Source organism: Clarias gariepinus, chromosome 28, assembly GCF_024256425.1.
Source record: "Clarias gariepinus isolate MV-2021 ecotype Netherlands chromosome 28, CGAR_prim_01v2, whole genome shotgun sequence".
Classification (NCBI taxonomy): Eukaryota; Metazoa; Chordata; class Actinopteri; order Siluriformes; family Clariidae; genus Clarias; species Clarias gariepinus.
In genome coordinates this window covers 2,185,462-2,199,811 of record NC_071127.1, presented here as the reverse complement: position 1 = coordinate 2,199,811, position 14,350 = coordinate 2,185,462, and positions in this window count along the sequence as shown.

The window sequence follows — 14,350 nt, the reverse complement described above, 5'->3', positions numbered from 1 at the left end:
AAACCTTTATTAATGTAAGCTGCAAACTTTCATTTTTTTCTTGTTTATAATGTTTCTCCTAATTTGAATAATCATTGCAGTTAAAAAGGTTTTGAGTGGACCAAAACTTAACACTTTTTTACTTGATCTAGTTTGCTGCCACCACGTTACATATTAAATATCTAAATATTATTGCATGTTAATATGCACAACTGCAGGCTGATTGGAATTATAACATTTTGTGGAATCACACAAAATTCAAACTTAAACTCAAAATATTTAGCAATTTGTGCTTTTTAATGTGTTAATAATGTGACATATTATGAAATATATTGAAAATTATTCTCTATCAATATGCAATACTTCTTGTTTAATTTGAAAGAAATATTAAAACTGTAAACAATGGGGTTATCTCATTTGGCTATGAAACTCTTTAAATATTCATAAAAACTACACTTGTATCTTTCACATTATTTCTCAGTGTGTTACTGTGTTTCTCTCTGCAGGTTGTGTAAGTCTGGTGTCTCAGATGAAGGCTGTGCTGCTCTGGCTTCAGCTCTGAGATCGAACCCCTCACACCTGAAAGAACTGGAGTTGGTACGGAATAAAATAGACGTCCCAGGGAGGAATCTGCTCTCTGCTCTACAGGATGATGAAGGTTACCAACTACAAGACCTGAGGTTGAGTCGAGAGATTTTTTGATAAACTCTAGAAGAAATAATAATAAAAAACCTCAACCTAAAAAAAAACCCTCAGATCATTTAGTAGTTTATTTTTCTTTAACTCATATTACTAATTAATTATTATTGTTTTTGATGATGCTTTGCAATAAATATTACCACAAGCACTTTACTTACTGTAACACTTCTTCAATAAGAGTGAAGGAATGTTAAATTACAACATTATACATAAACATGAAGTAATAACGTTTCCCCTCGATCATGAAGTACCACTGATCGTTTGTGGTGAATAATTCAGGGGCTTTTCCTTTTTTTATGTAGGCTGTAGAGAACATCTGTGTTTGTCTGAAGGAGATTCAGTGTGTTTCCATAAAAGACATAAGAGATGAGTGGAGTCCTGATTCCACCTGCAGTTATCATGATCAATCCTGCAACGTTGTTCCTGGTCAAAACTCGACTCCAACATAAAAAAAACCAACATGAAGACAAAATGAATGTGAAAATATAAGGTTTTATGTTACACCATAATAAGTATGAGGACATCTGAGATTGTGTGTATGTTTTTGAGCCTAACATTAGCTTAATGTTTAACATTTACAAATTTATTTCAACATATTACACTGCTATATTTTGCTTTTATAAAAGTGTACACAGCCGAAATGTGTTAATCAAGAAGTTGTGTAAGTGAAATTTATTACTGTTACATCACTATGTTAAGTATTATATTTATTTTTTTAAACTATGTCATCTTTATATAATTCTGATGTCTGGTTTACTGTGCAAACGTTTTTATAGCATATGTTGATAAATGCTCAGTGGACAACAAGGATTATGAAGATTAAATATCAGTACAGGTACTTTTACTGTCTGCACTTTATCTAATTCTAACTGTCTAGGTTTCCTTCTACACAAATTAAACAAACACACATTATCTGTAATGCCAAAGGCCAGCGCCGGGGATTCTTTAGCTAAAAATCCCTAAACAGTTTCCCATTCATTTTCAGTGGTAGTGCAAAACCTATGGATGTAATATGCTTTCGGAGGCTGGTGGCCGCTGTGGGGCCCGCTGGCGTCGTTCTGTGCGCTGATTGGTTGAGCCAGAACCTGAGTGACCTGAGAGAAACGGACGGACGGCATGCGCGACACAGAGACCCCGCTGATCGGTAAGTAAAGTGTGTTAACATCATTCATTCATTTAGTTAAAGGTCATTCAGATGAAGTAGCAACGAGACAAAAACGCTAAATTTCATTCTGTTACACCTAACTCTAATGTGTTTATCTCATAAGGAATGTTATTATCGTAAACTACAGTATATTTATCCACTTTGGGTGAATTTCCTGGTACTTATTGAGTAAGTGGTTACTAAAGTTCAGCAGGTCTCTAATATGGTATTTTTGTTCATACTGTACCACAGTATATATGTTCTTACAAAATACTGGTGTGGTTAATCACAGGCAGAATCATATTAAATACCCACTGAACTTTAGTAGTACTCATGGGCGTAAATTTCATTTAACAGTAGGGGGGGACAATAAATATAAAATTTCTCATGAGCAATTTTTGAAGGGGACACAAATAATACAGTCAAATTGTACTTATAAAGATACAGTATGTCCCCACAGTGAAAAACTTTGCTTCTATCATTATTATTGTAGCATGGAGACTGCCCTACAGTATTATGGTTATTTTCAAAGTTTTTCTCAGGTTCAATGACAAAGCAGATTTTTCTTCAAAACTATTTATTGCATTGTTTGTTATGTTGTTTACAGTCAAGCCATCAACATACAATAAAATGTAAACATGAGATCTAAAATAAAAACTGTGCTCCCTGTGCTGGTGCTGGCGATATCATCTCTTTGTTCTGCTGTCTCCGGCTCCCTCCCTGATTCGGTTCTGAATCTGCCCCTTCCTTTACTCTCACTGTCCCAGAACAGACTGACTCCTGAAGCAGAAAAAATGCCAGAAAAGATGTTTTCCATACTCATAATAACTAACTTGTTTACAGTACACTTGTTAAATTGAAAGATCATACTCTAAATTGGTGATCCTGTGATGTTCATCTGCTGAACAGCCACAACTCCAAAAACATTAAAGAAATTGTTCACCCCCCCCCCCCCCCAAAAAAAAAATGTCATTATCCCTTCAATAAAATCACCACACTTACCTGACACTGTACATCTGATTGACCCTGGTCTACCTGTTCCTCAATCATTTCTTTACCTGTTACCTTTGCCTGTGATTGATATCGTGACATTAGTATTTTTATAAGCACCCATTCTTAAAGCCAAATTTCCTTAATATATGAACTTGTTGTACTTACTTGGCGTTTAGGTGCACTGAAAAATTATCTTATGTCCATTTATCTATGACACTGCAAGGCAAGTTTATTTATACTGTAACACAATGGTAATTCAAATTGCTTTACATAAAGAAAGTAAAACTATCATAAAAAATAATCACAACAATAAAAACAAGGAATTAAAAAAAGGTTTAAAATTGTATTTAAAATTAATTAAGACGCTTAGAACAGAATGGATATTGATTATACAAAACAATACAGTGGTGTCAGTTTGGACGTAGCACAGTTGCTCATTTAGTAAATGCACAGATAAACAATATGTTAATTGTGGCCGTTAATGTTAAGTTAACATTATGCCAAGTCGTCACAAATAAAACACTGCATGGGAAACTGCGATGGTCGTGTTAGTTGCAGTGCACTATGCAACAAGCTCTTGTAAACAAACTAATGTTAACTAGATAAGTAATAATTTAATCGCTAATATAGCAGATTCATGGAAAATTATTATAAAGGGATTTACGCCCATGGTAGTACTATGGTATTCACAGAATTATCCTTTGGAGGGAACCATAACATAACCATAACTGTTTGTACTGTTTGTGCACAGTAAGTTAAACCTTATTGTGTAAAATGTATAGTTTTTGTGATAGCTCCCATGTATCCGAGGGATTTTTTATGCCAGTGTCAGGCATGAAAATCCCTCTGAAAAACCCTCGGATAAAACTGTATAGACGATGAGTGAGTGAGAGTGAGTGAGTTTTGAGCTGTAAAAAAGATGGAAATAAACCATATATAGAAACTGGGCTTTGGAGTATGGCGTTATATATTTCTGCCACAATTCTGAGTGCACGGTTTGACATTTTGAGAGCAGACAAAGCACTCTATGCGCGTGCAATGTCTCCACTGCACGCTCAACGTGTTCTCTGTGCGCGCTCGACTCTGCCTGTACGCTTGCTCAACATTGTCCAGCATTACAACACTGTCACAAAACCAGCCAATCACAGACATCCACACACTACTCGAGCTTTTGAGCGCGCAGTGGAGACATTGCATGCACATAGTGCTTTGTGCTTAGGTTGAAAGTCCAAGCAGTACCAAGAGCAGATTGAGTTTACAGTGAAATACATGCTCTTTTTATACAGTTCGTGAGGGGAGGAGAAAACACCTAGTCTCCTCCCCTGTACATTCATTCGTCAACCTTGGTAAATATTAACCCATTATATTCCAGTTTCTTTTAGGAATTTCACCCATTATAATTAAACCTCATCATCTGACTCCTCCCTACGCTTATCTGGCTCCTCCCATGCTTGTAACTTTTTCCCATTATAATTTATTTTCTTTGATAATTATTTTCTATTATTTTTACATTTTTCTTATCTTTCTTTAAAAAATATTGGGGTGGTGCTTATTTTCAAGGCATTTTCCGGTTTGTTCTTCATTTCTCAAGAGACCAGCCATGGGTAAGCATCTCAGTTGCACTATTTTACTTATTTACCTTAATTTACCCAATTCAATGTATTTATGCTTTTTTTATTTCGTTTTTATATCTAACTGCAACTGCTCAAGTGTTGACTACATCCCTTTGGATGATTCAGACAGTCAAGGCAGTCCAGATCGTGTTCCTTCTGAGGACTACAACCCAACTGAACCTATCATGGATCAGGCCTCAGTGAGTCTTATTCAAGATGATTTTGAGATTTCTGGATCACTGATGCAGTATCTACGGGATAAGAGACTTACTTATTTTAAGAAGGGTGATTCCAAACCTGGTCCTTCTAAAAAACAGCGTCTGGATTTTGAGAGTCCCCATTGTTCTTTTCAGCCGGTAAGGCCAGAGTTTAGTACTCCAGCTCCATCTATCAGAAAACCTGGTGTCTCAAACTGATTTTAAAGTGTTTGTTAGTACACAGACTACTGAGGGTGCCACTATTGGCACTCAAACAGATTTTCCTCAGGCCCCTGTGCATCTGTTAAATCGTGGTATTTCTGCTTTTGTTCCTCTCACTGACCTTCCTCTCTGCGTTGTTCTGGCTCAAAGAAGATTTGCTATGTGATTTTATTCTGTTGATGCTTACCCTGGCCCCTTATGTTTTGTATTCTATGTTGGGCTTTATACTTTGTATTTTTATATCATTACCATGTAGATACACATGTTTTATCCTGTGTCTACTCTTATTAAAATATGTTATTCATATGACTGGCTCTGTGTCTCTGGTTTGTTCATTAACTGCACTTTGTACAGGTTTAGGTACATTGCTATTTGCATGTATGCTTTAGCATACAGTAAAAGCCCTTGAACCGCCAAAGGTTGCTTTCGAGTATACATTTTGCATGACATTTGTGCTTTTTTGGTCTCTATCGCCTGATTATTTGCTCTTTTTTGCTCTTGGACTTTGCCTTAGTTGTTCCAGGTGCTTTCCAGTCTCCCCCCTGCTTTGCTATTCCCTTTACATTGATTGTTTCAGGTACTTTCCCATTTTCCCTGTGTGGCAACCGTTATATCCTGAAAGGCGGAAATTTACAAAATTAATTTAATCCGACTACGCCACCCTGGTGGGGCGCCAGGGAAATACTCCCAATAAAGACACACAGGTAAGCTCCACCTATCAAAGGCAAGAATAATGAGTACCTGAGACGTGGGTAGCAGTACAAAAAGGATGGTTTATTTATTAAAAACAAACAACAAATATCTATTTGCTCCCAAGCAACACAGAAGCAATCAACGAATATTAATTTATAAAAACAATCCTCAGGGAGGGAGGAAAAAGGGAACAGAAACCTACAGGACAAAGCAGGCCGGCTGCAGCTCAGAAAATCATTCAAAACCCACCCAAATCCACATCAAATTAAGTGCCATGCACTCACTACAAGAAAGAATTATGTTGATACCCTTGCAATCGGTGAAGTACACACCACAAATGCATGCAGCCAGCTTCCTCTGTCCTGCACAGTGCCTGTGAAAATAAAGAATAAAGAAAGAGAAGAACACACACACACACACACACACAAAGCGAACACAATTGTGTAAAGTCCACACAATTCCCACTAAATAATAATCACATCATACATAAACAAAACAAAATAAACAATTTCACAGACTCAATAGTATATGGAGCAACGCAACAAGTCGTCTCCCGATCCTATATACGACCAAGTCCGGTGCCTAAACGCACCAAATTAACATAAAAAAAGACAACAACACAAACATTCGCGCCATCACAACAGAATACACAAAGCAGACATGCAAAACAATCAGCCAAGAAAGACAATTCCATCCACACAAAACAATAACAAAAACCAATCAAAAGTAAAAATAAGAAAACAAAAAGAAACTTAAGCAGCATGCACACCGTAGCTACCAGCCCCACGGCCTACAAAGCAGCCGAGTCACAAGCAAGCAATCTTCTTACACCCCAGCGGGCACAACACATGTAATCCACATGGATTTCTGGTGGATATTTGGTGAAGTGGTGGATCCACCAATTTTCACCTGATATCCACGTTGATTCCACATGGTTTTAGGCACGTGGAAAACCTGTTCTAAATGAATGTGGAATCCACATGGAGTTTTAGATCTACATTATTCTTCGCCCATTTCCACGTGGATATCACGTGAAAAATAATTTCGTACCACCTATTGATGGTTGCTTGATCTAATTTTGAATGCATATTTTGTACGCTTTTACATAAATGTGACAATCATTAATTAACATTAAACACACTCTAAAATAAAATGACGCACATGACGCGTCCAATGTGTTCTAAAGTTGAACACATGAGCCAAAATGTGTTCTAAAATGGCATTTTCAAAATGTGTTACTGATCGCCTAAATGCCACATCTGACTACAACGTACACTGGATTTGCAAACTAAAAAGAAGTTTAGAACACCGATGTGCTATTAGAGGTGACACATAGGCGTCGCTGCGCAGAGTGACTTTGCAGTCTAGCGAGTGGTACTGAGCATGCGCAGTGATCAGCCTTTCCTGGATCCCGTTTTTTTAAGTGGAAGCGCGAAACATTTATAGCTAATAAAAAGAAATTAGAAACTTCGAAATTTGTTTAAATTTGCGGTCTGCTGAAGTTACAAAGTACCCGTGGCAATCGTGTTTCATACAGAGAACATTTGTGTGTGATGTTAGGGTGAGCACTGAGGTAAGCAGTAATATTCTAGTATGTTCTGTGGCAGTTGCTAACGTACGCTTCAAAGCATAACAGGCAATTGCAAACGTTAATTTGTCAAAAATCATAACAACAGGATAGTATTTGATGAACAGGTATAATTTGTCATAAATGCAACACCATCATCATGTATAATATATTATATGCACTGAGGAGTTCTGACAGTGAACACTAACATTCACTTGCAGAATATGTTCCATTGAATTTCTAAGAATGGGAGAAGGAACTTTTCATTGTAACTTATGTGGTTACTCTACCCATTTATTTCTTTAAAGATAAATAGATAAGTTTTTTTTTTTTTTAGATTCCTTACCAATTCACTTATGTTTCAACTAAACATGAAGGGATCACGAGGGGATAAGACATCATTTGACAGCGCTGTGCAAATTAATAACTGGTAAGTAATTGAACAGTGCCTTGTGGTTGTGTCTTTTTTATATTAAAACAATGATTGTATTGATAAATTGCAGTCCATGCATCTAAACTATACTAAACATTTTTGTCCTTTGACAGACCGTGTAGTAAAGGCGCATGATGTTACAGAAGCCTTTGCCCTCAGCTCCACTGCCAATCGGTTATGAACTGCACCTAAGAGGAAAGAAAGGCTGGATGCAGTGTCATTTATTAAGTGTTAAGTAAATGTTTTTGTAATTTTGTTTCTTTTGCTGTTTGAGACAGTTGTCTATCTTCTCTTAGATGTTTTGTTTGTTTAATTAGTCTTTTGGTATTCACATTTTTATGTTATTTCAGTATTATGCACTACACCCAGTTTTTATGTGCATTTTGTATTGTTTGTTTTAAAATATGAATAAATTATTAGTTATTACAACTTTTATGTGATTTGTGTCTGCTTTACACAGGATGTTGTAGACATTTTGAACTTTGCAGAATTTACGTTGAACACAACACGTATTTTTCTAGGGCTAACATCCATGTCTTTTCCAAGTGGTAAAAAACACGTGGATTCCATGTGTCGAATCCACGTGGAATTCGACTTGCTTTTTACGGCTAAATTACCCGTATTTTCCACGTGGTGAAAACACGTCTTTTCCACGTGGTTTCCACGAGTTTTTGCCCACTGGGACATAAGCAAAACAGCAATGGCGTCGCCGCTATCATTATCAACTAGACATCAGGCGAGGGGATTATAATAGTCCACCACACTCCTAGCATGAGGAAAATAAACACATTAACCTCCATCTATGGACCACATGGAAAGAAAAACACAAACCGTATACTTACTCGGTTTAGACAATCGCCCGCGTGAAGCTGCACGAGTACTCAACGCCGATGCCGCAGCTCAATCTACCGGCCGGCCTTCTCATGCCGCTAGCGCCGCTGATACTATAAAAATACACTAAATATGCTTACTGCCAAAGTGAGAACAATTTACTATGAATACCGGTGTTATGCGCTAAAATGCCCCCCTGCCATGGATTGCCCCCCCCCCACCCCCCCATACATAATCGCTATCAAATATTATAGTAGAACATAAATTCATGGGTTTATTATTATCAAATATGATATTAATATTATAATAAACCCTAGTTACGTGACAGCCGTCAAGACCATTAATACAAATTCTTGTATAATGTTTATTCTGTGACACATTTATTTTTAAGGACTTTGTCACGAATATAAAAAGCATTTATATACAATAAAAATAAATATTGTTTATGATGAAAAATTAGAGTAAACTATTTTTATTATAAAATAAACAATCCAAAGTTTACATGTTGTACAGTAGGCTATATGAAAAAAAAAACTATTTTTTCATAAATAAATAAATTGAATATACAACATATTTATTTTTATATTGCTTATTTTATTTTATTGTCTCATGTAATTTGTAATTTGTAAGCCATTAACCGATGAATTTATATTCTAATACAATCTTTGATTGCGATTACGTGGGGGGGGGGACAATCCATGGCAGGGGGGCATTTTAGCGCATAACACCTGCATACCTAAAAGCGCGCTCCGCCGAGAATAGCCCACACGTCCATGCCGTCACCTCCACTAGAATTAAACTGTGAATAGGATTGATTAGCATTAAGCTATTCGCCTAGCTACACAGTCAACAGAGCCCAAGCCTACCTTAACAGGGACCAGGAATGAAAAGGGACACGCCAGGTTGCAGAGGACACAGACACCACAAACACAACACCACTAATCAAAATATAGGTCCTTAAATAGACTGCGTTCCCCTTATTAATCTGATAGCCACACCCCCAGCACATTTCAAAACAAACATTTACCCTGCCACACCTGCTTTGCTGTTTCTGACTTACACCTGTTCTCCCCTTTTCTGCTATATGGCTGTTTTGATATAGTTGGTTATATTTCTGCATGCATAGGCATATGTTTATCTAAAATATGCTTACAACATTATCTGTTTATGATTAAAAAAAATGCTTGCAAGCATTTACAACAATTTACATCATTTTTATGCAACTATAATATTGCATATGTATAATATATAATACAGTTTACCTGCTGCTGAACATTGAGTTCCACCACCAACAGGCTCCTCCTCAACACCTCTAAACCCAAGGAGGTTGTCATCAATTTTATGAGGAAGAAAACCACTTTCTACCACTTCTTTTAAGTGGGGACTGTGTAGAGAGGGTTCCATAATTATGTTTTTTGGAAGTACACATTGAGGAGCATCGGGGCATAAACACCTCTGAGCTGCTGAAAAAAGCTCCTGAGGACATACTGCACAGGTGTGTGGTACAGCAGCTGCACTGTGGCCCAAAGAACAGCACTGCAGTTCCCTCTGCCTCAAACTAGCCAATAAGATTTCAAAAGATAATTCACCCCCAGGACACCAATTGTTTGATCTACTGCCATCGGGCAGATGGTACTGAACTAAAATTACAATCAAGAACCAGTAGATGCAAGAACAGTTTTTATTCTACTGCAATAAAGCCTGAATGCTGCTAATAAAAAATATAAATATTTAATGTGCAATAGCTAAATGTTTGCTCTCTCTCTCTCTCTCTCTCGCTCTAAGTGTGTGTGTGTGTGTGTGTGTGTGTATGCATGGTTGGATATGTGTTTGGGAAGGATTGTTTGTTTCCATAATAGTTGCTATTTGTTATTTTGCACTGAAGATTGTTACTTAAATTTCATTCTACTTGTTGCAGTGACAATAAAGATTGTTCTATTCTATTCTATTCAAACAGTGGCTTACGTTGAGACTGAGGTGGAAAGAGTAAGAAAATACGCTACTCAAGTAAAAGTTCTGTTACTTCAATGAAATTGTACTTAAGTACAAGTAAAAGTACTGGCCAAAAACTCTACTCAAGTAAAAGTAAAAAGTAACTCTTCTAAAATTTTACTCCCGGTAAAATGAACTGAGTAATTTTTTTTTATATTTATTTATTTATTTTAAACAACAGTGGTGGGTGAGTTATTCTAGTGTAGTTAAAAAAAGACAGGGATATAAATCTTAACCTGGTTGTTTTTAATTGAGTAAACAACTTTACAAATTAAAGTGCAATAAAAACAAATAAATAAAATAACCATATAGAACATTTAGGGAAGTCATTTTAGTGCAAATGATCCTATAAAACATTAAACATCACAACCACTGAATATGGCATAAACTGTGGATTCAGCAGAGCATCCTTTTGTTAAACACTGAAACAGTAGTGCAAAAGTAATTCAAAATGGATGAGGGACATTCAAGCATTTATGAAAAAAACGGTGCCATTGTCAGATAACAGACCTGTCAAATAACAAACGTCCAATGAACAACATGGTATTTTTTTTTTTAAATTATTGCCCTGACCTTCTGTAAATCTTAAAAGTTCATCCATAATCTACTGTATTAACTTACTGTTAAGTTTAAGCAGCAGTTGGTTTTCAAAGTTAGCCGAGTTCAGCCTGGCACTCTTTGCAGTGAATCGCCGTCCAGCACTTATGAATAGACACTCACATGTGTCTGAGGCAAGAAGGCCAGTGTTGAGTTTGACAGAAAAGATTTTGATGTGTGGAACCGAGTTCAACAGATCCATTTTGTTTGAGACACAGGCAAGGTACAGTACCTACAGTATCTAGCTCTCCTGTACCTTGTGACCTTCTAGACTTCATTGAGGAAAAGAAGTCCTATTCATCTGATAATTGTTGCCCAACTTGCTCCACTGCGGCCTCTTAAGGGCCAGGGGTAGCTCAGTGGTTAAGGCATTAGACTACGGTTTGGAAGATCCCAGGTTCAAACCCCACAACCACCAAGTTGCCACTGTTGGGCCCTTAAGCAAGGCCCTTAACTGCTCAGATGTATAATGAGATAAAAATGTAAGTCGCTCTGGATAAAAGTGTCTGCCAAATGCCTAAATGTAAATGTCTTGACCTTTGGCAGAAGGATTGCTGCATGAATTAGTTCAGCATAATTTATTATTCCACCAAAGCGCTTTTCGATACCATCCTGAACTGCTCTGATGAGGGGCAGACACATCTCGGAAGTTGTCTCCAGTCTGCTTAATTTGGCTTCTAACTGAAAGACCACCGGCAGAGCCACCCCAAGTGCGTGTTGGTCTCAGACTGAAGGATGTTCATAGACGTCACCAAAGGTTTCATCACAGTGCAATACTCAGTCAGGAAAACTATTTCAGCTGGGCTCAGCCTGTGTGGCAAAAAATAAAACATTCATGCAGGAATAGGTATGAAAAAGGAATAAGCAGAGCAAATTCAAGCACTGTTTATTATCAGTGTCATATACTGTATATACACATAAAGATAAAACAAAGAAATCTATTACAATTTGTCATTTAACCCACGATAATGAGAGAAATCACTAATGCAGAGTCAGCTCACGCATTAAACTCAGTGATGAATCAAAACGCTTTAATTGGACACTGTATTCTCATAGTATATGATTGGTTATACAGTAATGCCCAATTTAAACGCCACATCTGCAGATCTATTCTAACTCGTTTTATAGACTTCAGTAAATTGTGACACTGGTAATAGCTAACGTTAATTGTGTCCTAAGTTCCTGTTAATTTCCAACCCTAGTGCTAACCAACATTAGCAATGTCACGCACTGATGCAATGCAACAAAAAAAGGACGTTTAACTTACCTCAACATGCTTGCACAGGTTTGATGTTGGGCTTTTGTAAGCTGCCAATTCAGTCGTCTTTGGCAAACAAAGTTTACACCGCATAATAAAGCTGTTGCCTTTCTTGCACTTAAATTCAAAGTGGTCTTGTAAATATGGCCATGGGTTTGTTTCCCAATTCAACAGCATTTCACTTTCATCTGGGTCTACATCATGTGTGTCTGTCTTGTCCGTTTCCATCTATTTGAGTTAGCGCACTGCATTTGTTCTCCCGCTCATCAAGCAATCAGTAGTTTCCGGCAAAACTTCAGAAGTTAAAGTTAAATATTCATAAATTGAAAACAAAATTAAACAATGGCTTGGAATGTAAATGTAAACAATCTTTAAAAAATAATAACTCTTCCTTATTTATTCAGCCTTGTGCACAACATTAACGTCATAGTCCTTTTATATCGGTTACTTTCTTTAAGCAAATGTGTATCTTAATGTTAACAAGCTACTAAACTGCTATTAAAAATAAATGATAGATTATCTTACTAATAAAGCTTATTAAAAAGCTTTAGAAAATTAGAAAATGGAGTCAGAGCGCAGCAGCGTCAGCAATGATACAGCGTCGCTTGGAACAGCCTTGAAACGTGGACTGTTCAAACCCATAAACTGAATAAGACTGAGGCAGAGGAAATATCCCTGAATTTATACTTTCCTGATGAAGATTAATTGTGACCAGGCCATTTTCAAAGGGGCCACTTGGGAGATGTAGAAGGAAAATTAAGAAAACACTTGGATACAAAGTTGCGAACTTGTAGGTAATGAAAAAAATGGGGCAGCTCATTCTTCAAGTTTAGAGAATGTAATTAAGATGAATTAATCTAAATTCATTTGCTATTTGCCTTTTAATTAATTTTTTTTCTTTCTGATTGATAACATATATAAAAATTATTCTCTTTAATTTTACAAGAAAATGTTTCAAAACGTGTTTTTTTCTATGGCTAAGGAATCTGTTTATTGGTGTTTGTGTTTTATAAGAGAGCAGATGGAGGAGTAGAATAAAGTAATTTGTGGAATAAAGAAACGTTGATGCTAGATTTATCAATGTCATTGTGCCATTATCATTTTTAACTTCTGAAATGGCTTGTGAAGCTGATTACTGATGCAACAGATTGGTCAATAGTTGATCTGATTATTCCCTATGCACTTAAACTGAGGACCGTCCAAACCAGGTACTCTGAATGTTTTGTTGGAATTACATTGTATTCTTCTTGTAATAGAATACTGTCATGAACGGGGTGTTGTGGCAGGTGTTGAACGCCGTGGGCGGAAGGAGCAGGCATAGAGGCAGAGGGGTGGTGTAACCAAAAAGAGTCTTTTAATAAAGAGTAAACACAAAGTATAAATAAAGATACAAACAAAGGAACAAACAAACTCAAACCATACTTAACCTTGTGCTAACAGGGGCTCTCTGGCAAGACAGACAGGGGAACAAACACACGCCCTGTGGCGAGACACAGGCAGGGGGAGACACTAGAGAAGAACGGGAGACACTAGAGAAGAACGGGAGACACTAGAGAAGAACGGGAGACACTAGAGAAGAACGGGAGACACTAGAGAAGAACGGGAGACACGTAAAGACTAGAGACAAGAGACCAAGAGAGGGACGGGACGAGGGCTAAAGACATGGCAATCAGCTAGGCATGGCTTTTAGCTAAACATGGTTAAGCTAAGCTTAACCATGGCAGTCAGCTACACATACACCTAGCTAAGCATGTCTTTAGCCCCAACATGCACTAAGCTATACTTACCTAATAGCTTAAACACACTAGGGAATAGGGGCACAGAAACACAGACAAAGGATACCCAGTGGCTAGGCGAGGCAGCCCTCCAAGACTAAGCGAGGCGGCACTCACAAGCTAGTCGTTACTCCAAAGCCCGGAGGGACAGCACTCTAAAACTAGGCGCACTGGGACACTAGGGGGAGAGGAAACACAGGATAGCTAGAGACACAGAGGGGCTATGGCTAGAAGCATGCTAGTACTGTAACTGTACTATAACTCAACATAGAATTTAGCTAATCATGCTCCTAGCCACACACACACCTAACTACTTATCTGCTCTAGCTAACCACAAGAACACAGGAGGACAGGACT